Source organism: Theropithecus gelada, chromosome 11 (genome assembly GCF_003255815.1).
Source record: "Theropithecus gelada isolate Dixy chromosome 11, Tgel_1.0, whole genome shotgun sequence".
NCBI lineage: Eukaryota > Metazoa > Chordata > Mammalia > Primates > Cercopithecidae > Theropithecus > Theropithecus gelada.
In genome coordinates, this window is record NC_037679.1 from 35659605 (window position 1) to 35673731 (window position 14127).

General features: G+C 37.2%; 1 protein-coding gene across 5 annotated transcripts in view; it reads right to left on the minus strand.

Annotated features, from left to right (window-relative positions):
- The window catches only part of OSBPL8 (oxysterol binding protein like 8), a 222126-nt gene that overhangs the window by 181192 nt on the left and 26807 nt on the right, over positions 1-14127 (minus strand). The window lies entirely within an intron of this gene.

Consider the following 14127-nt stretch of genomic DNA (forward strand, 5'->3'; position numbering starts at 1 on the left):
CTGAGCAAGAACTCACTCATCACCAAGGAGATGGTGCTAAGCCATTCATGAGGAATCTGCCCCCGTGATCCAATCACTTTCTACCAGACTCCACTTCCAACATTGGGAATCACATTTCAACATGAGATTTGGAGGGTACAAACATCCAAACCATATCAGCACAGAAGGAGCTTATTTAGTAAAACCACCAGAAACAAGAACAGCAGTTTCCCCTCTCACCTACCTCCCACAAACCGTCCTATAAAATATCTCAGAGACCAGAGATTATAACAACTTTGAATAAAAGGCTACAAGACCCAAAATAATGGTAACTTAATTGTTTTGAAAGCTTTGTTATAAATTTGCATAAATACTCTAAATGCCTTTAAGTGATTGAATGAACCTAAAAATGTATATTGATATCACACTAGTTATTTAAAAAAAAAAAAGAAACAAGAGAATATGGATTCCATTTCTTATCTAGTGCAGTTCTTTCTTCCTTTGCACGCAAAGTACTTCTAGTACAGAACTGGTCACACTGTATTTCTAAATATTTATCTATCTGCCTCCCCCCATTAGATCCAAGGCTACATGATGAAAATCAGTTTACACAAATTAATGTGAGCCTGGTATGTGTCAAGCACTACATTACTTTATGGAGAATCAAAGTGTACAACACAACATGATTTACGACCTCCATGGACCTTACATAAGGTTACAGGATGCTTCTCATAGGAAGTGATGTTTAAGTTGAGACCTAAAGGTTAACCGGCAGTTAGCTAAACAAAGTATGGCAAGAAACACATCCCAAGCAGAGAATACAAGTAAGTCATAAGGTGGGAGGTCGCTCCTATATTATTTCCACTAGCACTACACATTGCATAGTAAATATATTCCATTAGTGATAATGAGATGATGGGGAAAAGTGTGACAAGATGGAGGAATGAAAGAAAAAAAAAATTAAGTCAATATAGGAGCAGGCCTATTATATCCAAGGTTCTGTGTTTTAGATTGACAATTCACACTTAAATATGCTATTTAATTAGGCCTTTATAAAAATGAAAAATAACCACCAATCAAGGGTCCACCCAGTAGCTGCTTCCCATGACACTCTAAAGTATTGTGGAAGAGAAGCAATTTCAGCAGGTAAAATTTTGACATTCCTCTGCTCTACAAGAAAGTGCTCAAAAGAATAATGTATCAGATAGAAAGAGCAAAGTATTTATTTCCATCACCTTACTTATCCAGCCATTTTTTTCCTAAAAGCACTTCTTGTATTTTAAGAATCCAACAGCAGGGTCCAAATCTTTCTTACACCCACTAACTCATCACTCAGCATAGTGTGAATAATAATACTCTCAACTGTTCAAAACACATACCTTGGGTTTTCACAACAGTCAAAACTCAATTCCTAATTATACAAACATATTGTGACTATAAAGGGATGTAAATAACAAGACTAATGTTTCTCTCTACCAAAATAAGTGTATTAAAAAGTGATGTATGCTCTGTGGAGAAACTGGAACTTGTGTGCCCTGCAGGTGGGAATGTAAAATGGTACAGCCACGTGGAAAACAGTATGACGGTTCCTCAAAAGATTAAAGAACAGAATTACTAGATGATCCAGCAATTCCACTTCTAGGTAAGCAAACAAAAGAACTGAAAGTAGAGTCTTGAAGAGATATCTGTAAACCCATGTTCACAGCAGAATTACTCATAGTAACTAAAATGTGGAAGCAACCCATAAACAATGAATGCATGAGCAAAATGTGGTATATACATACAATGGAATATTGTTCAGCCTTTAAAAGGAAGGAAATTCTGACATATGCTACACCATCAATGGACATTGAGGACATTATGCTAAATGAAATAAGCCAGTCACAAAAAGGCAAATACTCTATGATTCCACTTTTATGATGTCTCTACAATAGCCAAAATTGTAGAGACAGAAAGTAGAATGATGATCACCAGGGGACAGGAAGAGGGGAGAATGGACAGTTATTGTTTAATGGACATATAGTTTCAATTCTGCAAGATAAAGAGTTCTGGAAATGGATGATACTGATGTTTGTACAATATAAATATACATAATACCAATGAACTTTACATTGAAGAATGGTTAAGATGATTTAAGATGATTTATTTTACCATAATAAAATAATTGGGAAAAAAAGTAAAATTTTTCTGTCTAGAAATACACAATTAGAGATCAGATTGAGGACATATCAACTTGCCTCAAACACAACAAATTGGTCTGGTGCAATTTAGAATGAAATCAATTATAACGCTGTGATCCCCTTCCATGATGTGCTGGTTATTCACATTGAGTCACTTAAAATTAATGATCTCATCTCATTTGTGAATAAATGAACCTGTCTTTCCTTCTAATAGGTTAATCTTTGAAGTAAACTAGACTACAAGAACAACTCATGAATTAACTAGTTCTAGAACTCAAAGTTTTAAAAGAGAAAAAAGGTGCTTCAATAAAATCCAAAAAATGAAAAAACAAAAAGTCATATGGCACTATGGTTTAGATATGGTTTGTCTGTCCCTACCAAATCTCATTTTGAAATTTGATCCCTAGTGGGGTGGTATTGACAGGTGGCCCCAGTGGGAGGCCTTAGGATCATGGGGACAGACTCCTCATGAATATCTTGGTGCCATTCTCTCAGTAGTGAGTTCTCACTCTGGGAAGATGGAATGAGTTCTCAAGGGAATAAGTCAGTTCCCAGTAAAGTGCGTTGCTATAAAGCCAGGACACCCTTTAGGTTTGGTATTTCTTCACATGTGCCTGCTTTCCCTTTGACCGTCTCTGTCATTTCTGATGTGGCACCAAAGCTCTCACCAGAAGCTGAGCAGATGTCAATGCCATGCTTCTTGTACAGCCTGAAGAATAATGAGCTAAACAAACCAAATCTTTTCTCTATAAATCACCAAGCCTCAAGTATTCTTTTATAGCAACACAAAATGAACTAAGACATATAACAAATACACAAGGTCCTAAGCCAATAGCATTTAAAGTACTAAAATATAGCAAATTCCTATCTTTATTTATTTATTTAGAGGTAAGATGTCACTGCCACCCAGATTGGAGTGCAATGGCATGATCTCAGCTCACCATGAATGAGCTCAAGTGATCCTCCTACCTCAGCCTCCCAAGTAGCTGCGACTACAAGTGCATACCACTACGCCTGACTAATTTTTGTATTTTTTGTAGGGATGGGGTCTTGCCCTGTTTCCCCGACTAGTCTTTAACTCCTGGGATAAAGTGATCTGTCCGCCTCAGCTTCCCAAAGTGATAGGATTACAGACATGAGCCACCATGCCCAGCCTGGTTCCTATCTAGAATTTCCAGTAAGAAATTGTTACTTCTACTGTGTTAACCGGTATTATCTGCTCAAAAATTAACCATAAACTTATTTTTATATTTTTTAGAGGAAAACAAAATTTAAAGGGCAGTAGGGAAGGAGAGTTTACTGTTTTGTTCTTTCCACATTTCTAAAGTATTCCTCTTCCCTGAAACCAAGGCTAATGGAAGAATAGGGTGGAGTTCACAGAGAATGTAGCAGCTATCCATAGAGTCAAAGGGAAAATTTAGGGCCTTAAACAACAGGTATTTTATAAAAAGCCAATTCTTCACTGCTATGAACTTGAATATTTATGTCATCTCCAGTATTTGTGTCTTCTCCAAGATTCACATGTTGAAATCCTAATCAATCCCCAATGTGATGACATGTGGAGATAGGGCCGTGGGGAGGTAATCATGTCATGAGGGTGGAGCGCTCATGCTGGGATTAGTGCCCTTATAAGAAGAGAAACAAAAGAGCTTGTTTCCCCTCTCGGTTTCCACCATGTGAGGACTCAGCAAGATGATAACTGTCTGCAAGCCAGGAAGAGGGCCCTCACTGGAACCTGACCATGCTGGCACCCTGCTCTCAGACTTTCCAACCCCCAGAAACGTAGAAAATAAATGTGTTGTTTAAGCCATGTAGTCTATAGTATTTTGTTACAGCAGCCCAAGCAGACTTAGACATCCATGTACTCACTTCCAAGAAAAAGAAAACTTAAATAGCATTAAAGGCCAATATAACTCTTCATTTAACTCAAAAAAACAAAGAAATCATGAATATGACAAATCTCAATGGCAAAGCATAACTTCACTGTAAAAGACTACCATGACTATAAAACAATATGGAAAACAGATTATACGTTAACTCTTTTAGAAAATGAAATACAGTATATAAGTACTATGAATTAGAATCATTTAAAGTACATACATAAACAACGAAGAATGGAGGAAAGAGAAAAAATGGCACTAAGGTGAATAAATCCTTTAATATGTTGTTAACAGACTGTTCTCATAATAAACAAAATTGGAGATAAACAAGATATAGGAATAAAAATGTCCACAGGCACCAAACTATAATCCTAAATTAAAAACTGTCTATGAAAGCAATATAATAGCAGGCACAAAAATTTCATAGAAAAACTATGTACAAATTTAAGTCTTCAGAAGATTATAAGTTATTTGTTAGGAGGTGATAATTTCAACTCTGCTGGCCTTTTAGCATCCTATAACTACCGACAGTACAACTAAAATTTTAACTAGGAAAACCAAATAAGAGTAGTAAGAGCAATTAAATTTTTTTTAAAATGGCCGGGCCTTTCCCAAATGCTTTCCATACACCATCACTGATCTTCACACAAATCCTGAAAAATGGGTATAATAATTGCAAAGTGCTGCTTTTGTTTTGAAAACACAGAAAGGACAACCAGGTATTATACACTTCCTGATACAAAGTATATACCACTGTGAATTTTTTTTGGCAAAAAGTAAAAAGAAAAGAAAATCAAACAATTCATATCAAGACTAGAGAGGTAATTACTTTTCTTTTTCTTTTCTTTTTTTTTTTTTTTTGAGACAGAGTCTTGCTTTGTTGCCCAGGCTGGAGTGTAGTGGCACAATCCTGGCTCACTGCAATCTCTGCCTCCCAGGTTCAAGTGATTCTCCTGCCTCAGCCTCCCAAGTAGCTGGGATTACAGGTGCACACTACCACGCCCAGCTAATTTTTTTATTTTCTGTGGAGACGTGGTTTCATCATGTTGGCCAGACTGGTCTCGAACTCCTGACTTTAGGTGATCTGCCTGCCTTGGCCTCCCAAAGTGCTGGGATTACAAGCACGAGCCACTGCGCCCAGCCATAATGACAATTTTAAAAAACACATGGTGATCAATTTGCAAACTCCAGGCTGTGGTAAACTACAAAACAACTAGGCTTCTTTAACAAATAAACACAAAGGGGGGTAAAAACAGGGGAAACCTATGGCTTAAAAGATACTTGAGAGGCATACTAACCACTGAGGTGTACAGACCTTATTTGAATCCTGATACAAATAAATTTTAAAAAATTTCTCAATCAGAATTATTTGAACATATGCTGGATATTTTATGTCATTAAGAAATTTTCCTGATATTTTAGAGGATAATATTTATACAGAGTTTATATATGAAAAAGAGTAAACAGAAAAATATACACATAAAGTAACACAATCTCTGAAAGTCCTTTTAAAAAAGTGAGGAAAAGGAGTATGCGAAATTTTTACCAGATATTTATTTGACATGACCATTACTTATGTAATAAGTCAAAGAATGTTCAAAACTAAATGTGAGATTAATTACTGGTGTGTGACACAGAATATATGTAATTTGGGGGAAGAGTAATATTCATTATGCATAAATGGTAACACTGTAGATAGACATGCTCCAAACAACTGATAATTGATTTATCTGAACTTTAAAACGTCTACTCTCAAATTGGGGGAAAAAAACTTATGACCACAACAAAATTAACTGTAGATCAAATATTACAAATTTTAACTTCAAATTATTGGAGAGAGGAACTGAAAATTGAATATCTAATACATGAAGAAATAACTTATCTTTGAGGGAGCATAAAAAATAAAAATGTCCCCAAATGTAATAACATTTTAAACATTTACAAAAATAAAAACAAAAGGAAAACTACAAAGGTAAAAACTGTAATGTACAAAGAATCCACTCAATTATGTAAGATATTAAGACTTCATTTATTTCACTGAACTAATATTTTTGAATACCTGCTACGTGCCAACCATTGTTCTAGGTGCTTATCCTTGAAGGGAGAGTTACTACAAAGGAGCACAGGAAAGTCTACTGGGGTGCTGGAAATAGTCTACATCTTCACTTGTGGTTACTTGGATATACACATAGGTAAGAGTTGGAGACTTCAGTGTAAGTTGTACATGAAAAGTTCATTTGTGTTGCTTTCCATTTCTGCTAACTGTTCTTATACAAACTACTTCAATTTTAATTCACAGAACCTTGAAACAAATTTCTACATAGAGTACTACATTTATTATGACAGACGTTTTAAACAATCCAGGAGGAGAAAACAGATGTATACATTTTTAAAATGTTTCCATTAATAGAAAATAATTGTATCAGTGGGTTCTATTTATTGATATATAGCACAAAAGTATTAATTGAACGCTTTTCAAAGGTTTATTTCTCCATCAGCCACATACTTTATGCCACCAGTTATGAATTTAATGATTTTCTCCCATATCAACATTTCTCAGTAGTCAGTGTACCAAATTCGTAACTTTTGCTATGCACTACTAGCACAGTCACCTTAATTTTTTTTACTGGCCTTTAACTTTGATTAGCCTCAACTAATAAAATCCATTAATTACTGGCTTAAGCCAAAAGTTGCATATTTTCTAATATATGATATATAACTGTAAAAATTACAAATGTTCATCAATGTACTAAAGTCATTTCATACAACCACACTGTCTCATCCTCATGAAATATACATCCTCAAGTCATTCACTTTTCCGGTCCTGATGTAGCATGAGGAGATACACAAATATTATAGTTGCTATCAGTAAATCTTTTTTTTTTCTTTTTTTTTTTTTTTTGAGACAGGGTCTCCTTCTGTCACCCAGGCTAGTGCAGTGGCACAATCTCGGCTCACTGCAACCTCTGCCTCCCGGGTTCCAGCAATTCTCCTGCCTCAGCCTCCTAAGTAGCTGGAATTACAGGTGTGCACCACCATGCCCAGCTAATTTTTGTATTTTTGTAGAGACAGGGTTTCACCATGTTGGCCAGGCTGGTCTCGAACTCCTGACCTCAGGTGATCCACTCTCTTGGCCTCCCAAAAGGCTGGGATTACAGGTGCGAGCCACCACACCCGGCCAGTAAATCTCATTTTTAAGTCCATAGCTCTATTGAGAACTAGTTGTGGACCACTTTACATCTCTGGACCTCAGTTTCCTCATAAGTAAAATTTTGAGGCTAAAATATCAATTATTGAGACTCCTTAAAATTCTAATATTGTACAATCTAACAGCCAGCAGTTTTACCTTCTATCTATATACTGCTGACATAATCACTGAAATGCAAAAGAATAGGTATATGGTACCACCCCAACTTTAAGGTCCATATTAGGACCTATCTTTAGAGTAATAAATTAAGGAGGGTGGTGGGCTGTGTTTGGGGGGGAGCAACATGAGGCAACTTACAATAATCACAACCAATCAATAAAGTACATTAATTACAGTTTTCTAAGGTTTTTCAACTTCAATTAAAATATTTTTATCCTACCTAAACAGCAGAAATTCAGTTCTTCAAAAGAAAAATCAGTTCAAGTAGGAAACCAAAACAATATGTTAAATATTTTATTACAATTGAAATACACATATATCTCCAAATCTTTTGATGGAAGGCCTTATCATTGAGTATAAATCTGTCAATTAGAATTACTTATCTTCCTTGCTTAAACCACAGCTATAATACATGGGTCTGAGAGCTCTATGGGTAGTTCTTTAAAGTGAAGCAAAATTTAAAACATTTGTAAAGCCATCAGTTTGGAGAATCCTACATGTTCTAAATACTTTCCTAGCTTTTCTAGTTATCTAAATTATCTTATCCATACCAAGGCAAGCCCAGGGAAATGCCTACAAAAAACAGTGAGTTGCAATACAGAAGAGTCCTGAGCTTAGGGAACCCAAATATTTTATAATGGACAGCAAGAATGACTGCCTTTTCTTTTCCTAAGGAGGAAAATACTATCATTATCTTCCAAGGCTGCTCACTAGATAAACATTCTTGAAAAGACAATCTAAAGTAACAGGCAGTCACTGCTTTACTTATAAGATATGCAGAAAGGCAAGAAATCAATAAAGAGTTGTCTTCCAATTGTCTGTTTATCCCTGTCTACTTAACTGCTACCAAATACAAACCCCTGTAGCATTTCGCCTTTTAATATATAAGTATTATTGTTGGCCAGGCATGGTGGCTCACACCTGTAATCCCAGCACTTTGGGAAGCCTAGGCAGGCGGATCACAAGGTCAGGAGTTCAAGCCAGCCTGACCAACATGGTGAAATCCCATCTCTATTAAAAATACAAAAATTAGCTGGGCATGGTGGTGCATGCCTCTAATCTCAGCTACTCAGGATGCTGAGGCAGCAGTATTGCTTGAACTGGGACCCAGGAGGAGGAGGCTACAGTGAGCCAAGATCATGCCACTGCATTCCAGGCTGGGCTACAGAGCGAGACTCCGTCTCTTAAAAAAAAAAAAAAAGGAGTATTATTAATAACAGAAGATGAAATTATGATTCACAAGCCATTTCTAAGAAACTTCACTCTTGTAAATGACAGTTAGTTGTAATTAGAATTTTTTCTATGTGCTTTTAGACAATGTGAACAATCCTTTTATAAATAAATCATGCCTTGTAGAATCCAGTCTTAATAACCAAATGCTTCTGCAATGAAGTTAATCATCACCCGAAACGCTTCAGAAATTAAACGAAATCAAGTGAGTACTGTAGAAAGGGTACATCCTAAAAGTAAAAGATAGTTGTCGCATCAACATAGAAAGCCAAAAAAGACAAGGAAGTGTAATAGAATTTCACACACACACACACACACACACACACACACACACACACAACGATATAGCTACAGCTATAGATATAGATAGCTACTAGGGAAGGCTGAGGTGGGACGATCACTTGAGCCCAGAAGACAGAGGTTGCGATGAGCTATAAAGGCACCACTACACTCCAGCCTGGGCAACAGAGGGAGACCTTGCCTCAAAAAAAATAAAAATAAGTAAAGTATAGAAACTTTAAAATTCCATCACATTTTTCACTTCCTCCAACCTCCTCTCAAGCTGTAACACAATCTTATGCCAGAATGAACTAAGGAGACCAAAGTCCAAAACAGGGGTAGTGTGGTCTACCTCTGAAAAAGCAGTAAGAAGTTATTATGTCACTACTTCATTTCAATCTTAGGTTTTTTTAACTATGCCAAAGCTAAAATACCATTATGAATTTCAAATGTGAGAAACATTAAGGATTCTAAGCTGTTTCTTATACTAAGGGTTTCTGACTAGGAACAACAATTTTTTAAAGCTTTATGAACTAACAATCAGAAACTGAACTAGGATATTAAGGTGCATACTATAAGGAAAATACAAGACAATGCTGAAGCTTCAGAAAAATAAATTTAAGAAAACTGGAATCCTTGCTATTTTTCCCTTCTTGGGCACTTGTTACTATACCCTTCCAAAAACAAATCAGTTGGGGAGTGGATTTGTAGAAACCTAATCAAAGCTTAGAAGGTATGACAGATTAAGAAACCCAGCTGAAACCTTTTGAGCCTCTAAACCATGAAGCAACTAACCATTTGTATTTGCCTTAGAATAGCAGCGTCATCCCAGCTCTGGATTACCTACCTACTACTACAAAACAGAAAAAAAAAAAAATCTTATTTAAGCCACTGTTCATTTGGCTTTCTATTAAAACAGCAGATCTATATCTGAATACATCATTGAAACCCTTTCTGCGAAGAACTGAAGAAGCTGGTGGGGAAGAAGACTCGAGCTGAGAATAGGCTCATTATTCAAAGCTCAGCATGGCTAAAGTATAGTAAGCAACGAGGAGAACTATCCAAGATAAGGCTCCAGAGACAGTAGAGTCTGGATTTTATTCACTGTGAAAGAGGAAACCAACGAAAAGCCTGTGCAAGGCAGAAACATGATCCACTTTATATTCGAAGACACATTACTAGTTGCTTTAAATGCATTATTATATCATGTAGTCATCATATAAACCCTATAAAGCAAGTAATTTTTCACTATAGCCCCATTTTCAAAATGAAAACACAAAGGCACAGAGTGGTGAAGTAATATGCTGATTGCTCATTCTGCACCATTCCCAAGAGCCTCTATGATTCCTTTAACATGTCAAGAAGATTTCCACATGTTTTTTTCTTTTCTTTTCTTTTTAGACACAGGGTCTCATTCTGTTGCCCAGGCAGGAGTGTGGTGGCAAGATCATAGTTCACTATAATCTCAAACTCTTGGAAACAAGGGATCCTCAGCCTTGCTCAGCCTCCCAAGTAGTAAGAACTATAGGCGTGTGCCACCAAGCCTGGCTAATTTTTTTTTCTTTTTTTGTAGAGAAGTCTCACTATGTTGCCAAGGCTAGTTTTGAACTCCTGGCCTCAAGCAATCCTCCCTCCTCAGTCATCCAAAGTGCTAGGATTACAGCTGTGAGCCACCATACCCAGCCTCCATAAGGTTTTTGTATCTGCTGTTCTTTGCCTAAAACACTCTTCCTTCAGGTTCACTCTCTCACTTCTTCCAGGTTTATTTGTTTAAATGCCATTTTATCAAACAGATCTTCCCTGACCATCCTAGCTACAAATAGCAAAATAGCAACTTGCCTCCTCCCATTCTTTTATTTACCTTCTTACCTACTACTTTTTTCTCCAAGACACTTAACACCTGACATACACATGTGTTTGTCTATATCCCCAAATATAAGTATAGTATATTATATCCCCAAATAGAAGTGCTCTATGATAAGTAGTTTGTTTTGTTCAGTCAGGTATTCCCAATACCTAGAAGAGTGCCTACCACAGTAGGTGCTCCTTAAACACTTAAGAATTGCGGGCTGGGCATGGTGGCTCAAGCCTGTAATCCCAGCACTTTGGGGGGCCGAGACGGGCGGATCACGAGGTCAGGAGATCAAGACCGTCCTGGCTAACACCATAAAACCCCATCTCTACTAAAAAATACAAAAAACTAGCCAGGCGAGGTGGCGGGCGCCTGTAGTCCCAGCTACTCGAGAGGCTGAGGCAGGAGAATGGCGTGAACCCGGGAGGCGGAGCTTGCAGTGAGCTGAGATCCGGCCACGGCACTCTAGCCTGGGCGACAGAGCCAGACTCCATCTCAAAAAAAAAAAAAAAAAAAGAATTGCGGACTGGCAGAGATGAGGAGCTAACTTTATCATCAAGCAAACAGATTCTTTACAGTATAATAAAGCAATAAAGGCATGAAGGCTTAATTCACTTCCCGGAAGACATAACAAAGGAGTATTAGGCTGAAGATCTTCCACTTCATAAACAATGTAAATTCTCATCAATGAACTACATGAATGAACCCAACTATATACATAATAAATTGCCATCACTATTATTTTTATTAAATGTTATAGTACCATTGTATTAGTTCATTCTCACACTGCTATAAAGAACTGCCTGAGACTGGGTGATTTATAAAGAAAAGAGTTTGACTCACAGTTCCACAGGGCTGAGGAGGCCTCAGGAAACTTACAATCATGGCTAGGGGCGAAGGGGAAGCAAGGACCTTCTTCACATGGTGGCAGGAGAGAGAAGAGTGAGCAAGAGCAGGGAAAATTGCCTTATAAAACCATCAGAAGTGATTTTTTTTTTTTTTTTTTTTTTTGAGACGGAGTCTTGCTCTGTCGCCCAGGCTGGAGTGCAGTGGCTTGATCTCAGCTCACTGCAAGCTCCGCCTCCCGGGTTTACGCCATTCTCCTGCCTCAGCCTCCCGAGTAGCTGGGACTACAGGCGCCCGCCACCTCGCCTGGCTAGTTTTTTGTATTTTTTTAGTAGAGATGGGGTTTCACCGTGTTAGCCAGGATGGTCTCGATCTCCTGACCTCGTGATCCGCCCGCCTCTGGCCTCCCAAAGTGCTGGGATCACAGGCGTGAGCCACTGCGCCCGGCCAGAAGTGATTTTTAAAGTCATTGTATCACCTTTTATGACTCAATTAGTATCATAAAACAAGCACAAAGAAAAACAAGTTGTGTTACTTAAGTGACACCATTCTCCTTTTCTTAGCTTCCAAGCAGATCAGCAATCTAAATGTGACTTTCAGTAATTCAATGGTAATAAAGTTTTCCCTCCATCATTCAAGTTAGGTACAACTGGGTTATAAAAACTAGTCCCTTCAGACCAATTGCTTGTACATTTCTACAGGCACCTTTTTGGCAAACCCACATGGATTTTAAGAAACAGAGAATAAGGAGAGAGAAAAATATTAATAAGATGTATCAAATTGTGACAATATGTGAAGAGTATTGTGTATACACAAACAGGAAACAATTGAAAGCCTTCAACATGGGTGGGTGGGGGGAGGGATAACTGAATTAACAGGCCATGTAGTAAAACTTAACAAATCCAGTAGTCTTGAAGGTACAGTAATAGTTTAGTTTTGAAGGTATAGTAATTGAGTACTGGGCACTAAAAAAAAAAAAATTAACCAAAAGGCCAGGCGTGGTGGCTCACGCCTGTAATCCCAGCATTTTGGGAGGGCGAGGCAGGCGGATCACGAGGTCAGGAGATAGAGACCATCCTGGCTAACACGGTGAAACCCGTCTCTACTAAATATACAAAAAATTACCCTGGCGTGGTGGCGGGCGCCTGTAGTCCCAGATACTTGGGAGGCCGAGGCAGGAGAATGGCGTGAATCCAGGAGGCGGAGCTTGCAGTGAGCCGAGATGGGGCCACTGCACTCCAGCCTGGACGACAAAGACCCCGCCTCAAAAAAAAAATAAATAAAGAAAAGAAAAAAAGGCCAAAAAATACACAGAAACTGACAAATCTGTTCCTAAAATTTTTTTTTTCTAAACAAAAATTTTTTGTTGTGGACTGTATCTGAGGCACTATCTTCTCTAAGAAGAGAAAAAAACCGGTGCTCCTTAAGCTGAAATTATATTTTAATTTCTCTGATATTCACCCCAATTCAACTAGGTGGTATCAGAAAATGAAAAGCACTTAATATATTTAAGAAAACACCATAGTGAAAAAAAATCACTATAAATTATCTATTTTAAGCAGAATTATTTGATGTTGCTTAAACATAGCAAAACTAGATTATTTCACTTTATATTTGTTAAAAATCATAAAATCATCTCCATCACACACTGAATCTACAAAGTAATTAATAATGAATACAATGAATGCTTATATGTATTATGATCATGGCAAATCTATAAAGGCTGAAAGGCTTGGGTTCAGCCAATGAAGTTAATATTGTATTATAAGATATTTTAAAATGTTATATCCACCTAGAAACTATAGCAGTATTGGATTTTTGTTTTAACCTGTCCAGACCCATTTCCCCTTCCTCTGATAACATCCACCTTGATCTTTTGGGAAAGGAACATCCCTCCTCCAACATATGCTATCTTGGTACTCCACGCTCTCCTAGCAAAAAGAGTGGACAAAAAAAACTGAGCCAGACCAATCAGTCTGTATCTCTCTCTCTCTCTCTCTCTCTCTCTCTCTCTCAAAATGTGAATCATGAGCAGAGTGATCACGTGAATGAAAAACAATCACAAAAAAAACTATCCTAATGGGGGCTCCACAAAGATTGTTGCTTTCTGCTCTCTAGATCCCTAAAGCTATTCAAATGTCTATTATTTCTAAAACTCCATTCTTCATCTTTGAAGAAAATGAGCTTATCATCCTAGCAAATCATTTAAGTTACCCAAAGCTTTCTCTTACTTGAACCAAAAAACCCTTAATTGATATAGGTACTATTTCAGACATTTGTAACTAAAATAGTCTACCTTTGAATAACGAAATAAAATAAAAATTAACTTCAAAATATTTTTAAATGAATCTACAAAAGTGAAATCAATGTCAGACCTAGAACATTTTAAAACACCATGTATCCTACCATAAGAAAAAAATACAATAGCATAGTATTCATTTATGTGTTTCTTGCTAGGTTTTTAAACTGCATTACATAAGACCTATCCTATAACCATATCCAAGTCCAGGTTTT